The sequence below is a fragment of the Eleutherodactylus coqui genome, chromosome 4 (assembly GCF_035609145.1).
Source record: "Eleutherodactylus coqui strain aEleCoq1 chromosome 4, aEleCoq1.hap1, whole genome shotgun sequence".
Lineage (NCBI taxonomy): Eukaryota > Metazoa > Chordata > Amphibia > Anura > Eleutherodactylidae > Eleutherodactylus > Eleutherodactylus coqui.
In genome coordinates this window covers 302,937,790-302,954,473 of record NC_089840.1, presented here as the reverse complement: position 1 = coordinate 302,954,473, position 16,684 = coordinate 302,937,790, and positions in this window count along the sequence as shown.

Below are 16,684 nucleotides of genomic sequence, written 5' to 3'. Positions count from 1 at the left end.
AAGAAATGACTCTACCCGCAAAGAACAGAGGAGAGGAGAAAGAGGTGCAGCAAGAAATAACTCTACCTACAAATAGGAGAGGAGAGGAGAAAGAGGTACACCAAAAAATGACTCTACCCACATACAGGAGAGGAGAAAGACGTACAGCAAGAAATGACTCTACCCACGAAGAGGAGAGGAGAAAGAGGTACAGTAAGAAATGACTCTACCCACGAAGAGGAGATAAGAGAGAGGTACAGCAAGAAATGACTCTACGCACAAAGAGCAGAGGAGAAAGAGGTACAGCAAGAAATGACTCTACCCACAAAGAACAGAAAAGAGGAGAAAGAGGTACAGCAAGAAATTATTCTACCCACAAAGAACAGAGGAGAAAGAGGTACAGCAAGAGATGACTCTACCCACAAAAAGGAGAGAAGAGGAGAAAGAGGTACAGCAGGAAATGACTCTACCCACAAAGAACAGAGGAGAAATAGGTACAGCAAGAAATGACTCTACCCACAAAGAACAGAGGAGAGGAGAAAGAGCTACAGCAAGAAATGACTCTACCCACAAAGAGCAGAGCAGAGGAGAAAGAGGTACAGCACGAAATGACTCTACCCACAAAGTACAGAGGAGAAAAAGGTACAGCAAGAAAAGACTCTACCCACAAAGAGCAGAGGAGAAAGGGGTACAGCAAGAAATGACTCTACACACAAAGAACAGAGGAGAAAAAGGTACAGTAAGAAATGACTCTACCCACAAAGAGGAGAGGAGAAAGAGGTACAGCAAGAAATGACTCTATCCACAAAGAGCAGAGGAGAAAGAGGTACAGCAAGAAATGACTCTACCCACAAAGAGCAGAGGAGAAAGAGGTACAGCAAGAAATGACTCTACCCACAAAGAGCAGAGGAGAAAGAGGTACAGCAAGAAATGACTCTACCGACAAAGAACAGAGGAGAAAGAGGTACAGCAAGAAATGACTCTACCCACAAAGAGTAGAAGAGAAAGAGGTACAGCAAGAAATGACTCTACCCACAAAGAGGAGAGGAGAAAGAGGTACAGCAAGAAATGACTCTACCCACAAAGAGGAGAGGAGAAAGAGGTACAGCAAGAAATGACTCTACCCACAAAGAGCAGAGGAGAGGAGAAAGAGGTACAGCAAGAAATGACTCTACCCACAAAGAGTAGAAGAGAAAGAGGTCCAGCAAGAAACGACTCTACACACAAAGAACAGAGCAGAGGAGAAAGAGGTCCAGCAAGAAACGACTTGACCCACAAAGAGCAGAAGAGAAAAAGGTACAGCAAGAAATTACTCTACCCACAAAGAACAGAGAAGAGGAGAAGAGGTAGAGCAAGAAATGACTCTACCCACAAAGAGCAGAGGAGGAAGAGGTACAGCAAGAAATGACTCTACCCACAAAGAGCAGAGGAGAAAGAGGTACAGCAAGAAATGACTCTACACACAAAGAACAGAGGAGAAAAAGGTACAGTAAGAAATGACTCTACCCACAAAGAGGAGAGGAGAAAGAGGTACAGCAAGAAATGACTCTATCCACAAAGAGCAGAGGAGAAAGAGGTACAGCAAGAAATGACTCTACCGACAAAGAACAGAGGAGAAAGAGGTACAGCAAGAAATGACTCTACCCACAAAGAGTAGAAGAGAAAGAGGTACAGCAAGAAATGACTCTACCCACAAAGAGGAGAGGAGAAAGAGGTACAGCAAGAAATGACTCTACCCACAAAGAGGAGAGGAGAAAGAGGTACAGCAAGAAATGACTCTACCCACAAAGAGCAGAGGAGAGGAGAAAGAGGTACAGCAAGAAATGACTCTACCCACAAAGAGTAGAAGAGAAAGAGGTCCAGCAAGAAACGACTCTACACACAAAGAACAGAGCAGAGGAGAAAGAGGTCCAGCAAGAAACGACTTGACCCACAAAGAGCAGAAGAGAAAAAGGTACAGCAAGAAATTACTCTACCCACAAAGAACAGAGAAGAGGAGAAGAGGTAGAGCAAGAAATGACTCTACCCACAAAGAGCAGAGGAGGAAGAGGTACAGCAAGAAATGACTCTACCCACAAAGAGCAGAGGAGAAAGAGGTGCAGCAAGAAATAACTCTACCCACAAAGAGCAGAGGAGAAAGAGGTGCAGCAAGAAATGACTCTACCCACAAAGAGCAGAGGAGAAAGAGGTGCAGCAAGAAATGACTCTACCCACAAAGAACAGAGCAGAGGAGAAAGAGGTACAGCGAGAAATGACTCTACCAACAAAGAACAGAGGAGAGGAGAAAGAGGTCCAGCAAGAAATCCCTCTACCAACAAAGAGCAGAGGAGAAAAAGGTCCAGCAAGAAATGACTCTACCCACAAAGAGCAGAGGAGAGGAGAAAGAGGTACAGCAAGAAATGACTCTACCCACAAAGAACAGAGAAGAGGAGAAAGAGGTAGAGCAAGAAATGACTCTACCCACAAAGAGCAGAGGAGGAAGAGGTAGAGCAAGAAATGACTCTACCCACAAAGAGCAGAGGAGAAAGAGGTGCAGCAAGAAATAACTCTACCCACAAAGAGCAGAGGAGAAAGAGGTGCAGCAAGAAATGACTCTACCCACAAAGAACAGAGGAGAGGAGAGAGAGGTACAGCAAGAAATGACTCTACCCACAAAGAACAGAGCAGAGGAGAAAGAGGTACAGCAAGAAATGACTCTACCCACAAAGAGGAGAGGAGAAAAAGCTACAGCAAGAAATGACTCTACCCATAAAGAGCAGAGCAGAGGAGAAAGAGGTCCAGCAAGAAATGACTCTACCTACAAAGAACAGAAGAGAAAGAGGTACAGCAAGAAATGACTCTACCCACAAAGTACAGAGGAGAAAAAGGTACAGCAAGAAAAGACTCTACCCACAAAGAGCAGAGGAGAAAGAGGTACAGCAAGAAATGACTCTACACACAAAGAACAGAGGAGAAAAAGGTACAGTAAGAAATGACTCTACCCACAAAGAGGAGAGGAGAAAGAGGTACAGCAAGAAATGACTCTATCCACAAAGAGCAGAGGAGAAAGAGGTACAGCAAGAAATGACTCTACCGACAAAGAACAGAGGAGAAAGAGGTACAGCAAGAAATGACTCTACCCACAAAGAGTAGAAGAGAAAGAGGTACAGCAAGAAATGACTCTACCCACAAAGAGGAGAGGAGAAAGAGGTACAGCAAGAAATGACTCTACCCACAAAGAGGAGAGGAGAAAGAGGTACAGCAAGAAATGACTCTACCCACAAAGAGCAGAGGAGAGGAGAAAGAGGTACAGCAAGAAATGACTCTACCCACAAAGAGTAGAAGAGAAAGAGGTCCAGCAAGAAACGACTCTACACACAAAGAACAGAGCAGAGGAGAAAGAGGTCCAGCAAGAAACGACTTGACCCACAAAGAGCAGAAGAGAAAAAGGTACAGCAAGAAATTACTCTACCCACAAAGAACAGAGAAGAGGAGAAGAGGTAGAGCAAGAAATGACTCTACCCACAAAGAGCAGAGGAGGAAGAGGTACAGCAAGAAATGACTCTACCCACAAAGAGCAGAGGAGAAAGAGGTGCAGCAAGAAATGACTCTACCCACAAAGAGCAGAGGAGAAAGAGGTGCAGCAAGAAATGACTCTACCCACAAAGAACAGAGGAGAGGAGAGAGAGGTACAGCAAGAAATGACTCTACCCACAAAGAACAGAGCAGAGGAGAAAGAGGTACAGCGAGAAATGACTCTACCAACAAAGAACAGAGGAGAGGAGAAAGAGGTCCAGCAAGAAATCACTCTACCAACAAAGAGCAGAGGAGAAAAAGGTCCAGCAAGAAATGACTCTACCCACAAAGAGCAGAGGAGAGGAGAAAGAGGTACAGCAAGAAATGACTCTACCCACAAAGAACAGAGAAGAGGAGAAAGAGGTAGAGCAAGAAATGACTCTACCCACAAAGAGCAGAGGAGGAAGAGGTACAGCAAGAAATGACTCTACCCACAAAGAGCAGAGGAGAAAGAGGTGCAGCAAGAAATAACTCTACCCACAAAGAGCAGAGGAGAAAGAGGTGCAGCAAGAAATGACTCTACCCACAAAGAACAGAGGAGAGGAGAAAGAGGTGCAGCAAGAAATGACTCTACCCACAAAGAGCAGAGGAGAAAGAGGTACAGCAAGAAATGACTCTACCCACAAAGAACAGAGCAGAGGAGAAAGAGGTACAGCGAGAAATGACTCTACCCACAAAGAGGAGAGGAGAAAAAGCTACAGCAAGAAATGACTCTACCCATAAAGAGCAGAGCAAAGGAGAAAGAGGTCCAGCAAGAAATGACTCTACCTACAAAGAACAGAAGAGAAAGAGGTACAGCAAGAAATGACTCTATCCACAAAGAGGAGAGGAGAAAGAGGTCCAGCAAGAAATGACTCTACCCATACAGAACAGAGGAGAGGAGAAAGAGGTACAGCTAGAAATGAGTCTACCCACAAAGAGCAGAGGAGAAAGAGGTACAGCAAGAAATGACTCTACCCACAAAGAGCAGAGGAAAAAGAGGTACAGCAAGAAATTACTCTACCCATACAGAACAGAGGAGAGGAGAAAGAGGTACAGCTAGAAATGAGTCTACCCACAAAGAGCAGAGGAGAAAGAGGTACAGCAAGAAATGACTCTACCCACAAAGAGCAGAGGGGAAAGAGATACAGCAAGAAATGACTCTACCCACAAAGAGCAGAGCAGAGGAGAAAGAGGTACAGCAAGAAATGACTCTACCCACAAAGAGGAGAGGAGTAAGAGGTCCAGCAAGGAATGACTCTACCAACAAAGAACAGATGAGAGGAGAAAGAGGTCCAGCAAGAAATCACTCTACCAACAAAGAACAGAGGAGAGGAGAAAGAGGTCCAGCAAGAAATCACTCTACCAACAAAGAGCAGAGGAGAAAAAGGTCCAGCAAGAAATGACTCTACCAACAAAGAGAAGAGGAGAAAGAGGTCCAGCAAGAAATGACTCTACCCACAAAGAGCAGAGGAGAAAGAGGTACAGCAAGAAATGACTCTACCGACAAAGAGCAGAAGAGAAAGAGGTACAGCAAGAAATGACTGTACCCACAAAGAACAGAGGAGAAAGATGTACAGCAAGAAATGACTCTACCCACAAAGAACAGGGGAGAAAGAGGTACAGCAAGAAATGACTCTACCCACAAAGAGCAGAGCAGAGGAGTGGAGAAAGAGGTACAGCAAGAAATGACTCTACCCACAAAGAGCAGAGGAGAAAGAGGTCCAGCAAGAAATGACTCTACCCACAAAGAACAGAGGAGAAAGAGGTACAGCAAGAAATGACTCTACCCACAAAGAGCAGAGGAGAGGAGAATGAGGTACAGCAAGAAATGACTCTACCCACAAAGAGCAGAGGAGAGGAGAAAGAGGTACAGCAAGAAATGACTCTACCCACAAAGAGCAGAGGAGAAAGAGGTACAGCAAGAAATGACTCTACCCACAAAGAGGAGAGCAGAGGAGAAAGAGGTCCAGCAAGAAATGACTCTACCCACAAAGAGCAGAGGAGAAAGAGGTACAGCAAGAAATGACTCTACCCACAAAGAACAGAGGAGAAAAAGGTCCAGCAAGAAATGACTCTACCCACAAAGAGCAGAGGAGAAAGAGGTACAGCAAGAAATGACTCTACCCACAAAGAACAGAGCAGAGGAGAAAGAGGTCCAGCAAGAAATGACTCTACCCACAAAGAGCAGAGGAGAAAGAGGTCCAGCAAGAAATGACTCTACCCACAAAGAACAGAGGAGAAAAAGGTCCAGCAAGAAATGACTCTACCCACAAAGAGCAGAGGAGAGGAGAATGAGGTACACCAAGAAATGACTCTACCCACAAAGAGCAGAGGAGAGGAGAAAGAGGTACAGCAAGAAATGACTCTACCCACAAAGAATAGGGGAGAAAGAGGTGCAGCAAGAAATGTCTCTACCCACAAAGTACAGAGAAAAGGAGAAAGAGGTACAGCAAGAAATGACTCTACCCACAAAGAGCAGAGGAGAAAAAGGTCCAGCAAGAAATGACTCTACCCACAAAGAGCAGAGGAGAGGAGAATGAGGTACAGCAAGAAATGACTCTACCCACAAAGAGCAGAGGAGAAAAAGGTCCAGCAAGAAATGACTCTACCCACAAAGAATAGGGGAGAAAGAGGTGCAGCAAGAAATGTCTCTACCCACAAAGAGCAGAGGAGAAAGAGGTTCAGCAGGAAATGACTCTACCCACAATCAGCAGAGGAGAGGAGAAAGAGGTACAGCAAGAAATGACTCTACCCACAAAGAATAGAGGAGAAAGAAGTACAGCAAGAAATGACTCTACCCACAAAGAACAGAGCAGAAGAAAAAAAGAGGTAAAGCAAGAAATGACTCTACCCACAAAAGAACAGAGGAGAAAGAGGTATAGCAAGAAATGACTCTACCCACAAAGAACAGAGCAGAAGGAGAAAGAAGTGCAGCAAGAAATGATTCTACCCACAAACAACAGAACAAAGGAGAAAGAGGTACAGCAAGAAATGACTCTACCCACAAAGAACAGAGGAGAAAGAGGTACAGCAAGAAATGACTCTACCCACAAAGAGCAGAGGAGAGGAGAAAGAGGTACAGCAAGAAATGACTCTACCCACAAAGAGCAGAGCAGAAGAGAAAGAGGTACAGCAAGAAATGACTCTACCCACAAAGAGCAGAGGAGAGGAGCAAGAGGTACAGCAAGAAATGACTCTACCCACAAAGAGCAGAGGAGAGGAGAAAGAGGTACAGCAAGAAATGACTCTACCCACAAAGAGCAGAGCAGAGGAGGAAGAGGTACAGCAAGAAATGACTCTACCCACAAAGAACAGAGGAGAAAGACGTCCAGCAAGAAATGACTTTACCCACAAAGAGCAGAGGAGAAAGAGGTACAGCAAGAAATGACTCTACCCACAAAGAGCAGAGCAGAGGAGGAAGAGGTACAGCAAGTAGTGACTCTACCCACAAAGAACATTGGAGAAAGAGGTACAGCAAGAAATGACTCTACCCACAAAGAGCAGAGGAGAAAGAGGTACAGCAAGAAATGACTCTACCCACAAAGAACAAAGATGAAAGACGTCCAGAAAGAAATGACTTTACCCACGAAGAACAGAAAAGAGGAGAAAGAGGTGCAGCAAGAAATGACTCTACCCACAAAGAGCAGAGCGGAAAGAGGTACAGCAAGAAATGACTCTACCCACAAAGAGCAGAGGAGAAAGAGGTACAGCAGGAAATGACTCTACCCACAAAGAGCAGAGGAGAAAGAGCTACAGCAAGAAATGACTCTACCCACAAAGAACAGGGGAGAAAGAGGTACAGAAATAAATGACTCTACCCACAAAGAGCAGAGGAGAAAGAGGTACAGCAGGAAATGACTCTACCCACAAAGAACAGGGGAGAAAGAGGTACAGCAAGAAATGACTCTACCCACAAAGAACAGGGGAGAAAGAGGTACAGCAAGAAATGACTCTACCCACAAAGAGCAGAGGAGAAAGAGGTCCAGCAAGAAATGACTCTACCCACAAAGAACAGAGGATAAAGAGGTACACCACAAATGACTCTACCCACAAAGAGCAGAGGAGAAAAAGGTCCAGCAAGAAATGACTCTACCCACAAAGAGCAGAGGAGAGGAGAAAGAGGTGCAGCAAGAAATGACTCTACCCACAAAGAGCAGAGGAGAAAAAGGTCCAGCAAGAAATGACTCTACCCACAAAGAGCAGAGGAGAGGAGAAAGAGGTGCAGCAAGAAATGACTCTACCCACAAAGGACAGAGGAGAAAGAGGTACAGCAAGAAATGACTCTACCCACAAAGAATAGGGGAGAAAGAGGTGCAGCAAGAAATGTCTCTACCCACAAAGTACAGAGAAAAGGAGAAAGAGGTACAGCAAGAAATGACTCTACCCACAAAGAACAGAGGAGAGTAGAAAGAGGTACAGCAAGAAATGACTCTACCCACAAAGAACAGAGGAGAAGGAGAAAGAAGTGCAGCAAGAAATGATTCTACCCACAAACAACAGAACAAAGGAGAAAGAGGTACAGCAAGAAATGACTCTACCCACAAAGAACAGAGGAGAAAGAGGTACAGCAAGAAATGACTCTACCCACAAAGAACAAAGGAGAAAGAGGTACAGCAAGAAATGACTCTACCCACAAAGAACAGAGGAGAAAGAGGTCCAGCAAGAAATGACTCTACCCACAAAGAACAGAGGAGAAAGAGGTACAGCAAGAAATGACTCTACCCACAAAGAGCAGAGGAGAAAGAGGTCCAGCAAGAATTGACTCTACCCACAAAGAGCAGAGCAGAGGAGGAAGAGGTACAGCAAGAAATGACTCTACCCACAAAGAACACAGGAGAAAGACGTTCAGCAAGAAATGACTCTACCCACAAAGAGCAGAGGAGGAAGAGGTCCAGCAAGAAATGACTCTACCCACAAAGAGCAGAGCAGAGGAGAAAGACGTCCAGCAAGAAATGACTCTACCCACAAAGAACAGAGGAGAAAGAGGTTCAGCAAGAAATGACTCTACCCACAAAGAACAGAGGAGAAAGAGGTTCAGCAAGAAATGACTCTACCCACAAAGAACAGAGCAGAGGAGAAAGAGGTACAGCAAGAAATGACTCTACCCACAAAGAACAGAGGAGAAAGAGGTACAGCAAGAAATGACTCTACCCACAAAGAGCAGAGGAGAAAGAGGTACAGAAAGAAATGACTCTACCCACAAAGAGCAGAAAAGAAAGAGGTACAGCAAGAAATGATTCTACCCACAAAGGACAGAGGAGAAAGAGGTACAGCAAAAAATGACTCTACCCACGAAGAACAGAGGAGGGGAGAAAGAGATACAGTAAGAAATGACTCTACCCATACAGAACAGAGGAGAGGAGAAAGAGGTACAGCAAGAAATGAGTCTACCCACAAAGAACAGAGCAGAGGAGAAAGAGGTAAAGCAAGAAATGACTCTACCCACAAAGAGCAGAGGAGAAAGAGGTACAGCAAGAAGTGACTCTATCCACAAAGAGCAGAGGAGAAAGAGGTACAGCAAGAAATGACTCTACCCACAAAGAACACAGGAGAAAGAGGTCCAGCAAGAAATGACTCTACCCACAAAGAACACAGGAGAAAGAGGTCCAGCAAGAAATGACTCTACCCACAAAGAGCAGAGGAGAAAGAGGTACAGCAAGAAATGACTCTACCCACAAAGAGCAGAGGAGAAAGAGGTACAGCAAGAAATGACTCTACCCACAAAGAGCAGAGGAGTAAGAGGTACAGCAAGAAATGACTCTACCCACAAAGAACAGAGGAGAAAGAGGTCCAGCAAGAAATGACTCTACCCACAAAGAACAGAGGAGAAAGAGGTACAGCAAGAAATGACTCTATCCACAAAGAGCAGAGGAGAAAGAGGTACAGCAAGAAATGACTCTACCCACAAAGAGGAGAGGAGAAAGAGGTACAGCAAGAAATGACTCTACCCACAAAGAGGAGAGGAGAAAGAGGTCCAGCAAGAAATGACTCTACCCACAAAGAACAGAGGAGAAAGAGGTCCAGCAAGAAATGACTCTACCCACAAAGAGCAGAGGAGAGGAGAAAGAGGTACAACAAGAAATGACTCTACCCACAAAGAATAGAGGTCCAGCAAGAAATGACTCTACCCACAAAGAACACAGGAGAAAGAGGTCCAGCAAGAAATGACTCTACCCACAAAGAGCAGAGGAGAAAGAGTTACAGCAAGAAATGATTCTACCCACAAAGAACAGAGGAGAAAGAGGTACAGCAAGAATTGACTCTTCCCACAAAGAATAGGGGAGAAAGAGGTAGAGCAAGAAATGACTCTACCCACAAAGAACAGAGAGAGAAGAGGTGCAGCAAGAAATGACTCTACCCGCAAAGAACAGAGCAGAAGAGAAAGAGGTAAAGCAAGAAATGACTCTACCCACAAAGAACAGAGGAGAGTAGAAAGAGGTACAGCAAGAAATGACCCTACCCACAAAGAACAGAGGAGAAAGAGGTACAGCAAGAAATGACTCTACCCACAAAGAGCAGAACAAAGGAGAAAGAGGTACAGCAAGAAATGACTCTACCCACAAAGAGGAGAGGAGAAAGAGGTACAGCAAGAAATGACTCTACCCACAAAGAGCAGAGGAGAAAGAGGTACAGCAAGAAATGACTCTACCCACAAAGAGCAGAGGAGAAAGAGGTACAGCAAGAAATGACTCTACCCACAAAGAGCAGAGGAGAAAGAGGTACAGCAAGAAATGACTCTACCCACAAAGAACAGAGGAGAAAGAGGTACAGCAAGAAATGACTCTACCCACAAAGAATAGAGGAGAAAGAGGTACAGCAAGAAATGACTCTACCCACAAAGAGCAGAGGAGAAAGAGGTCCAGCAAGAAATGACTCTACCCACAAAGAGCAGAGGAGAAGGAGAAAGAAGTCCAGCAAGAAATCACTCTACCCACAAAGGACAGAGGAGGAAGAGGTACAGCAAGAAATGACTCTACCCACAAAGAACAGAGGAGAAGGAGAAAGAAGTCCAGCAAGAAATGACTCTACCCACAAAGGACAGAGGAGAAAGAGGTACAGCAAGAAATGACTCTACCCACAAAGAACAGAGGAGAAAGAGGTACAGCAAGAAATGACTCTACCCACAAAGAGCAGAGCAGAGGAGAAAGAGGTGCAGCAAGAAATGACTCTACCCACACAGAACAGAGCAGAGATATAGCAAGAAATGACTCTATCCGCAAAGACAGAGGAGAAAGAGGTCCAGCAAGAAATGACTCTACAGACAACGAACAGAAGAGAAAGAGGTACACCGAGAAATGACTCTACCCACAAAGAACAGAGCAGAGGAGAAAGAGGTATAGCAAGAAATGACTCTACCCACAAAGAATAGAGGAGAAAGAGGTCCAGCAAGAAATGACTCTACCCACTAGGAGCAGAGGAGAGGAGAAAGAGGTACAGCAAGAAAAGACTCTACCCACAAAGAGTAGAGGAGAAAGAGGTAAAGCCAGAAAAGACTCTACCCACAAAGAACAAAGGAGAAAGAGGTACAGCAAGAAATAACTCTACCCACAAAGAACAGAGGAGAAAGAGGTACACCGAGAAATGACTCTACCCACAAAGAACAGAGGAGAAAGAGGTACAGCAAGAAATTACTCTACCCACAGAGAGCAGAGGAGAAAGAGGTACGACAAGAAATGACTCTACCCACAAAGAGCAGAGGAGAAAGAGCTACAGCAAAAAATGACTCTACCCACAAAGAACAGAGGAGAGGAGAAAGAGGTGCAGCAAGAAATGACTCTACCCACAAAGAACAGAGCAGAGGAGAAAGAGGTCCAGCAAGAAATGACTCTACCCACAAAGAACAGAGCAGAGGAGAAAGAGGTCCAGCAAGAAATTACTCTACCCACAGAGAGCAGAGGAGAAAGAGGTATAGCCAGAAATGACTCTACCCACAAAGAGCAGAGGAGAAAGAGGTACAGCAAGAAATGACTCTACCCACAGAGAACAGAGGAGAAAGAGGTACAGCAAGAAATGACTCTACCCACAAAGAGTAGAGGAGAAAGAGGTCCAGCAAGAAATGACTCTACCCACAGAGAACAGAGGAGAAAGAGGTACAGCAAGAAATGACTCTACCCACAAAGAGTAGAGGAGAAAGAGGTCCAGCAAGAAATGACTCTACCCACAAAGAGCAGAGGAGAAAGAGGTCCAGCAAGAAATGACTCTACCCACAAAAAGCAGAGGAGAAAGAGGTCCAGCAAGAAATGACTCTACCCACAAAGAGCAGAGGAGGAGAAAGAGGTCCAGCAAGAAATGACTCTAACCACAAAGAACAGAGCAGAGGAGAAAGAGGTCCAGCAAGAAATGACTCTACCCACAAGGAGCAGAGGAGAAGGAGGTGAAGCAGGAAATGACTCTACCCACACAGAGCAGAGGAGAAAGAGGTCCAGCAAGAAATGACTCTACCCACAAAGAGCAGAGGAGAAAGAGGTACAGCAAGAAATGACTCTACCCACAAAGAACAGAGGAGAAAGAGGTCCAGCAAGAAATGACTCTACCAACAAAGAGGAGAGGAGAAAGAGGTACAGCAAGAAATGACTTGACCCACAAAGAACAGAGCAAAGGAGAAAGAGGTACAGAAAGAAATGACTTGACCCACAAAGAACAAAGAAGAAAGAGGTACAGCAAGAAATGACTTGACCCACAAAGAACAGAGAAGAAAGAGGTACAGCAAGAAATGACTTGACCCACAAAGAACAGAGCAGCGGAGAAAGAGGTACAGCAAGAAATGACTCTACCCACAAAGAACTGAGCAAAGGAGAAAGAGGTATAGAAAGAAATGACTTGACCCACAAAGAACAAAGAAGAAAGAGGTACAGCAAGAAATGACTCTACCCACAAAGAGCAGAGGAGAAAGAGGTACAGCAAGAAATGACTCTACCCACAAAGAACAGAGGAGAAAGAGGTACAGCAAGAAATGACTCTACCCACAAAGAGGAAAGGAGAGGAGAAAGAGGTACAGCAAGGAATGACTCTACCCACAAAGAGCACAGGAGAAAGAGGTACAGCAAGAAATGACTCTACCCACAAAGACCAGAGGAGAGGAGAAGGAGGTCCAGCAAGAAATGACTCTACCCACAAAAAGCAGAGGAGAAAGAGGTCCAGCAAGAAATGACTCAAACCACAAAGAACAGAGCAGAGGAGAAAGAGGTCCAGCAAGAAATGACTCTACCCACAAAGAGTAGAGGAGAAAGAGGTACAGCAAGAAATGACTCTACCCACAAAGAACAGAGGAGAAAGAGGTACAGCAAGAAATGACTCTACCCACAAAGAACAGAGGAGAAAGAGGGACAGCAAGAAATGACTCTACCCACAAAGAACAGAGGAGAAAGAGGTCCAGCAAGAAATGTCTCTACCCACAAAGAAAAGAGAAGAAAGAGGTACAGCAAGAAATGACTCTACCCACAAAGAACAGAGGAGAAAGAGGGACAGCAAGAAATGACTCTACCCACAAAGAGCAGGGGAGAAAGAGGTACAGCAAGAAATGACTCTACCCACAAAGAACAGAGCAGAGGAGAAAGAGGTCCAGCAAGAAATGACTCTACCCACAAAGAGCAGAGGAGAGGAGAAAGAGGTACAGCAAGAAATGACTCTACCCACAAAGAGGAGAGCAGAGGAGAAAGAGGTACAGTAAGAAATGACTCTACCCACAAAGAGCAGAGGAGAGGAGAAAGAGGTACAGCAAGAAATGACTCTACCCACAAAGAGCAGAGGAGAGGAGAAAGAGGTACAGCAAGAAATGACTCTACCCACAAAGAGCAGAGGAGAAAGAGGTACAGCAAGAAATGACTTCACCCACAAAGAGCAGAGGAGAAAGAGGTACAGCAGGAAATGACTCTACCCACAAGGAGCAGAGGAGAAAGAGGTACAGCAAGAAATGACTCTACCCACAAAGAGGAGAGGAGGAAGAGGTCCAGCAAGAAATGACTCTACCCACAAAGAACAGAGCAGAGGAGAAAGAGGTCCAGCAAGAAATGACTCTACCCACAAGGAGCAGAGGAGAAGGAGGTGAAGCAGGAAATGACTCTACCCACAAAGAGCAGAGGAGAAAGAGGTCCAGCAAGAAATGACTCTACCCACAAAGAGCAGAGGAGAAAGAGGTACAGCAAGAAATGACTCTACCCACAAAGAGCAGAGGAGAAAGAGGTACAGCAAGAAATGATTCTACCCACAAAGAGTAGAGGAGAAAGAGGTACAGCAAGAAATGACTCTACCCACAAAGAGCAGAGGAGAAAGAGGTACAGCAAGAAATGACTCTACACACAAAGAACAGAGCAGAGGAGAAAGAGGTACAGCAAGAAATGACTCTACCCACAAAGAGCAGAGGAGAAAGAGGTACAGCAAGAAATGACTCTACCCACAAAGAGGAGAGCAGAGGAGAAAGAGGTACAGCAAGAATTGTCTCTACCCACAAAGAGCAGAGGAGAAAGAGGTACAGCAAGAAATGACTCTACCCACAAAGAGGAGAGGAGAAAGAGGTCCAGCAAGAAATGATTCAACCCCCAAAGAGCAGAGGAGAAAGAGGTATAGCCAGAAAAGACTCTACCCACAAAGAACAAAGGAGAAAGAGGTAAAGCAAGAAATGACTCTACCCACAAAGAGGAGGGGAGAAAGAGGTACAGCAAGAAATGACTCTACCCACAAAGAGCAGAGCAGAAAGAGGTCCAGCAAGAAATGACTCTACCCACAAGGAGCAGAGGAGAAAGAGGTACAGCAAGAAATGACTCTACCCACAAAGAGCAGAGGAGAAAGAGGTATAGCCAGAAAAGACTCTACCCACAAAGAACAGAGGAGAAACAGGTACAGCAAGAAATGACTCTACCCACAAAGAACAGAAAGGAGGAGAAAGAGGTACAGCAAGAAATGACTCTACTCACAAAGAACAGAGAAGAGTAGAAAGAGGTACAGCGAGAAATGACTCTACCCACAAAGAACAGAGCAGAGGAGAAAGAGGTACAGCATGAAATGACTCTACCCACACAGAGCAGAGGAGAAAGAGGTACAGCAAGAAATGACTCTACCCACAAAGAGCAGAGGAGAATGAGGTCCAGCAAGAAATGACTCTACACACAAAGAGCAGAAGAGAAAGAGCTACAGCAAGAAATGACTCTACCCACAAAGAGCAGAGGAGAAAGAGGTCCAGTAAAAATGACTCTACCCACAAAGAGCAGAGAAGAAAGAGGTACAGCAAGAAATGACTCTACCCACAAAGAACAGAGGAGAGGAGAAAGAGCTACAGCAAGAAATTACTCTACCCACAAAGAGCAGAGGAGAAAGAGGTCCAGCAAGAAATGACTCTACCCACAAAGAACAGAGGAGAAGAGAAAGAGGTGCAGCAAGAAATGACTCTACCCACAAAGAACAGAGGAGAAAGAGGTACAGCAAGAAATGACTCTACCCACAAGGAGCAGAGGAGAAAGAGGTACAGCAAGAAATGACTCTACCCACAAAGAACAGAGGAGAAAGAGGTACAGCAAGAAATGACTCTACCCACAGAGAGGAAAGGAGAGGAGAAAGAGGTACAGCAAGGAATGACTCTACCCACAAAGAGCAGAGGAGAAAGAGGTACAGCAAGAAATGACTCTACCCACAAAGAGCAGAGGAGAAAGAGGTACAGCAAGAAATGACTCTACCCACAAAGAGCAGAGGAGAGGAGAAAGAGCTACAGCAAGAAATTACTCTACCCACAAAGAGCAGAGGAGAAAGAGGTCCAGTAGAAATGACTCTACCCACAAAGAGCAGAGAAGAAAGAGGTACAACAAGAAATGACTCTACCCACAAAGAACAGAGGAGAGGAGAAAGAGGTGCAGCAAGAAATGACTCTACCCACAAAGAACAGAGGAGAGGAGAAAGAGCTGCAGCAAGAAATTACTCTACCCACAAAGAGCAGAGGAGAAAGAGGTCCAGCAAGAAATGACTCTACACACAAAGAGCAGAAGAGAAAGAGGTGCAGCAAGAAATGACTCTACCCACAAAGGACAGAGGAGAGGAGAAAGAGCTACAGCAAGAAATTACTCTACCCACAAAGAGCAGAGGAGAAAGAGGTACAGCAAGAAATGACTCTACCCACAAAGAGCAGAGGAGAAAGAGGTACAACAAGAAATGACTCTACCCACAAAGAACAGAGGAGAGGAGAAAGAGGTCCAGCAAGAAATGACTCTACCCACAAAGAAAAGAGGAGAGGAGAAAGAGGTGCAGCAAGAAATGACTCAACCACAAAGAGCAGAGGAGAAAGAGGTCCAGCAAGAAATGACTCTACCCACAAAGAACAGAGGAGAGGAGAAAGAGGTGCAGCAAGAAATGACTCTACCCACAAAGAACAGAGGAGAAAGAGGTACAGCAAGAAATGACTCTACCCACAAGGAGCAGAGGAGAAAGAGGTATAGCCAGAAAAGACTCTACCCACAAAGAACAGAGGAGAAACAGGTACAGCAAGAAATGACTCTACCCACAAAGAACAGAAAGGAGGAGAAAGAGGTACAGCAAGAAATGACTCTGCCAACAAAGAGCAGAGGAGAGGAGAAAGAGGTACAGCAAGACATGACTCTGCCCACAAAGAGCAGAGGAGAGGAGAAAGAGGTACAGCAAGAAATGACTCTACCCACAAGGAGCAGAGGAGAAAGAGGTATAGCGAGAAAAGACTCTACCCACAAAGAATAAAGGAGAAAGAGGTACAGCAAGAAATGACTCTACCCACGAAGAGCAGAGGAGAAAGAGCTACAGCAAGAAATGACTCTACCCACAAAGAGGAGAGGAGAAAGAGGTACAGCAAGAAATGACTCTACTCACAAAGAACAGAGGAGAAGAGAAAGAGGTGCAGCAAGAAATGACTCTACCCACAAAGAACAGAGGAGAAAGAGGTACAGCAAGAAATGACTCTACCCACAAGGAGCAGAGGAGAAAGAGGTACAGCAAGAAATGACTCTACCCACAAAGAACAGAGGAGAAAGAGGTACAGCAAGAAATGACTCTACAGACAACGAACAGAAGAGAAAGAGGTACAGCAAGAAATGACTCTACCCACAAAGAGGAGAGATGAAAAAGGAACAGCTAGAAATGACTCTACTCACAAAGAACAGAGAAGAGTAGAAAGAGGTACAGCGAGAAATGACTCTACCCACAAAGAACAGAG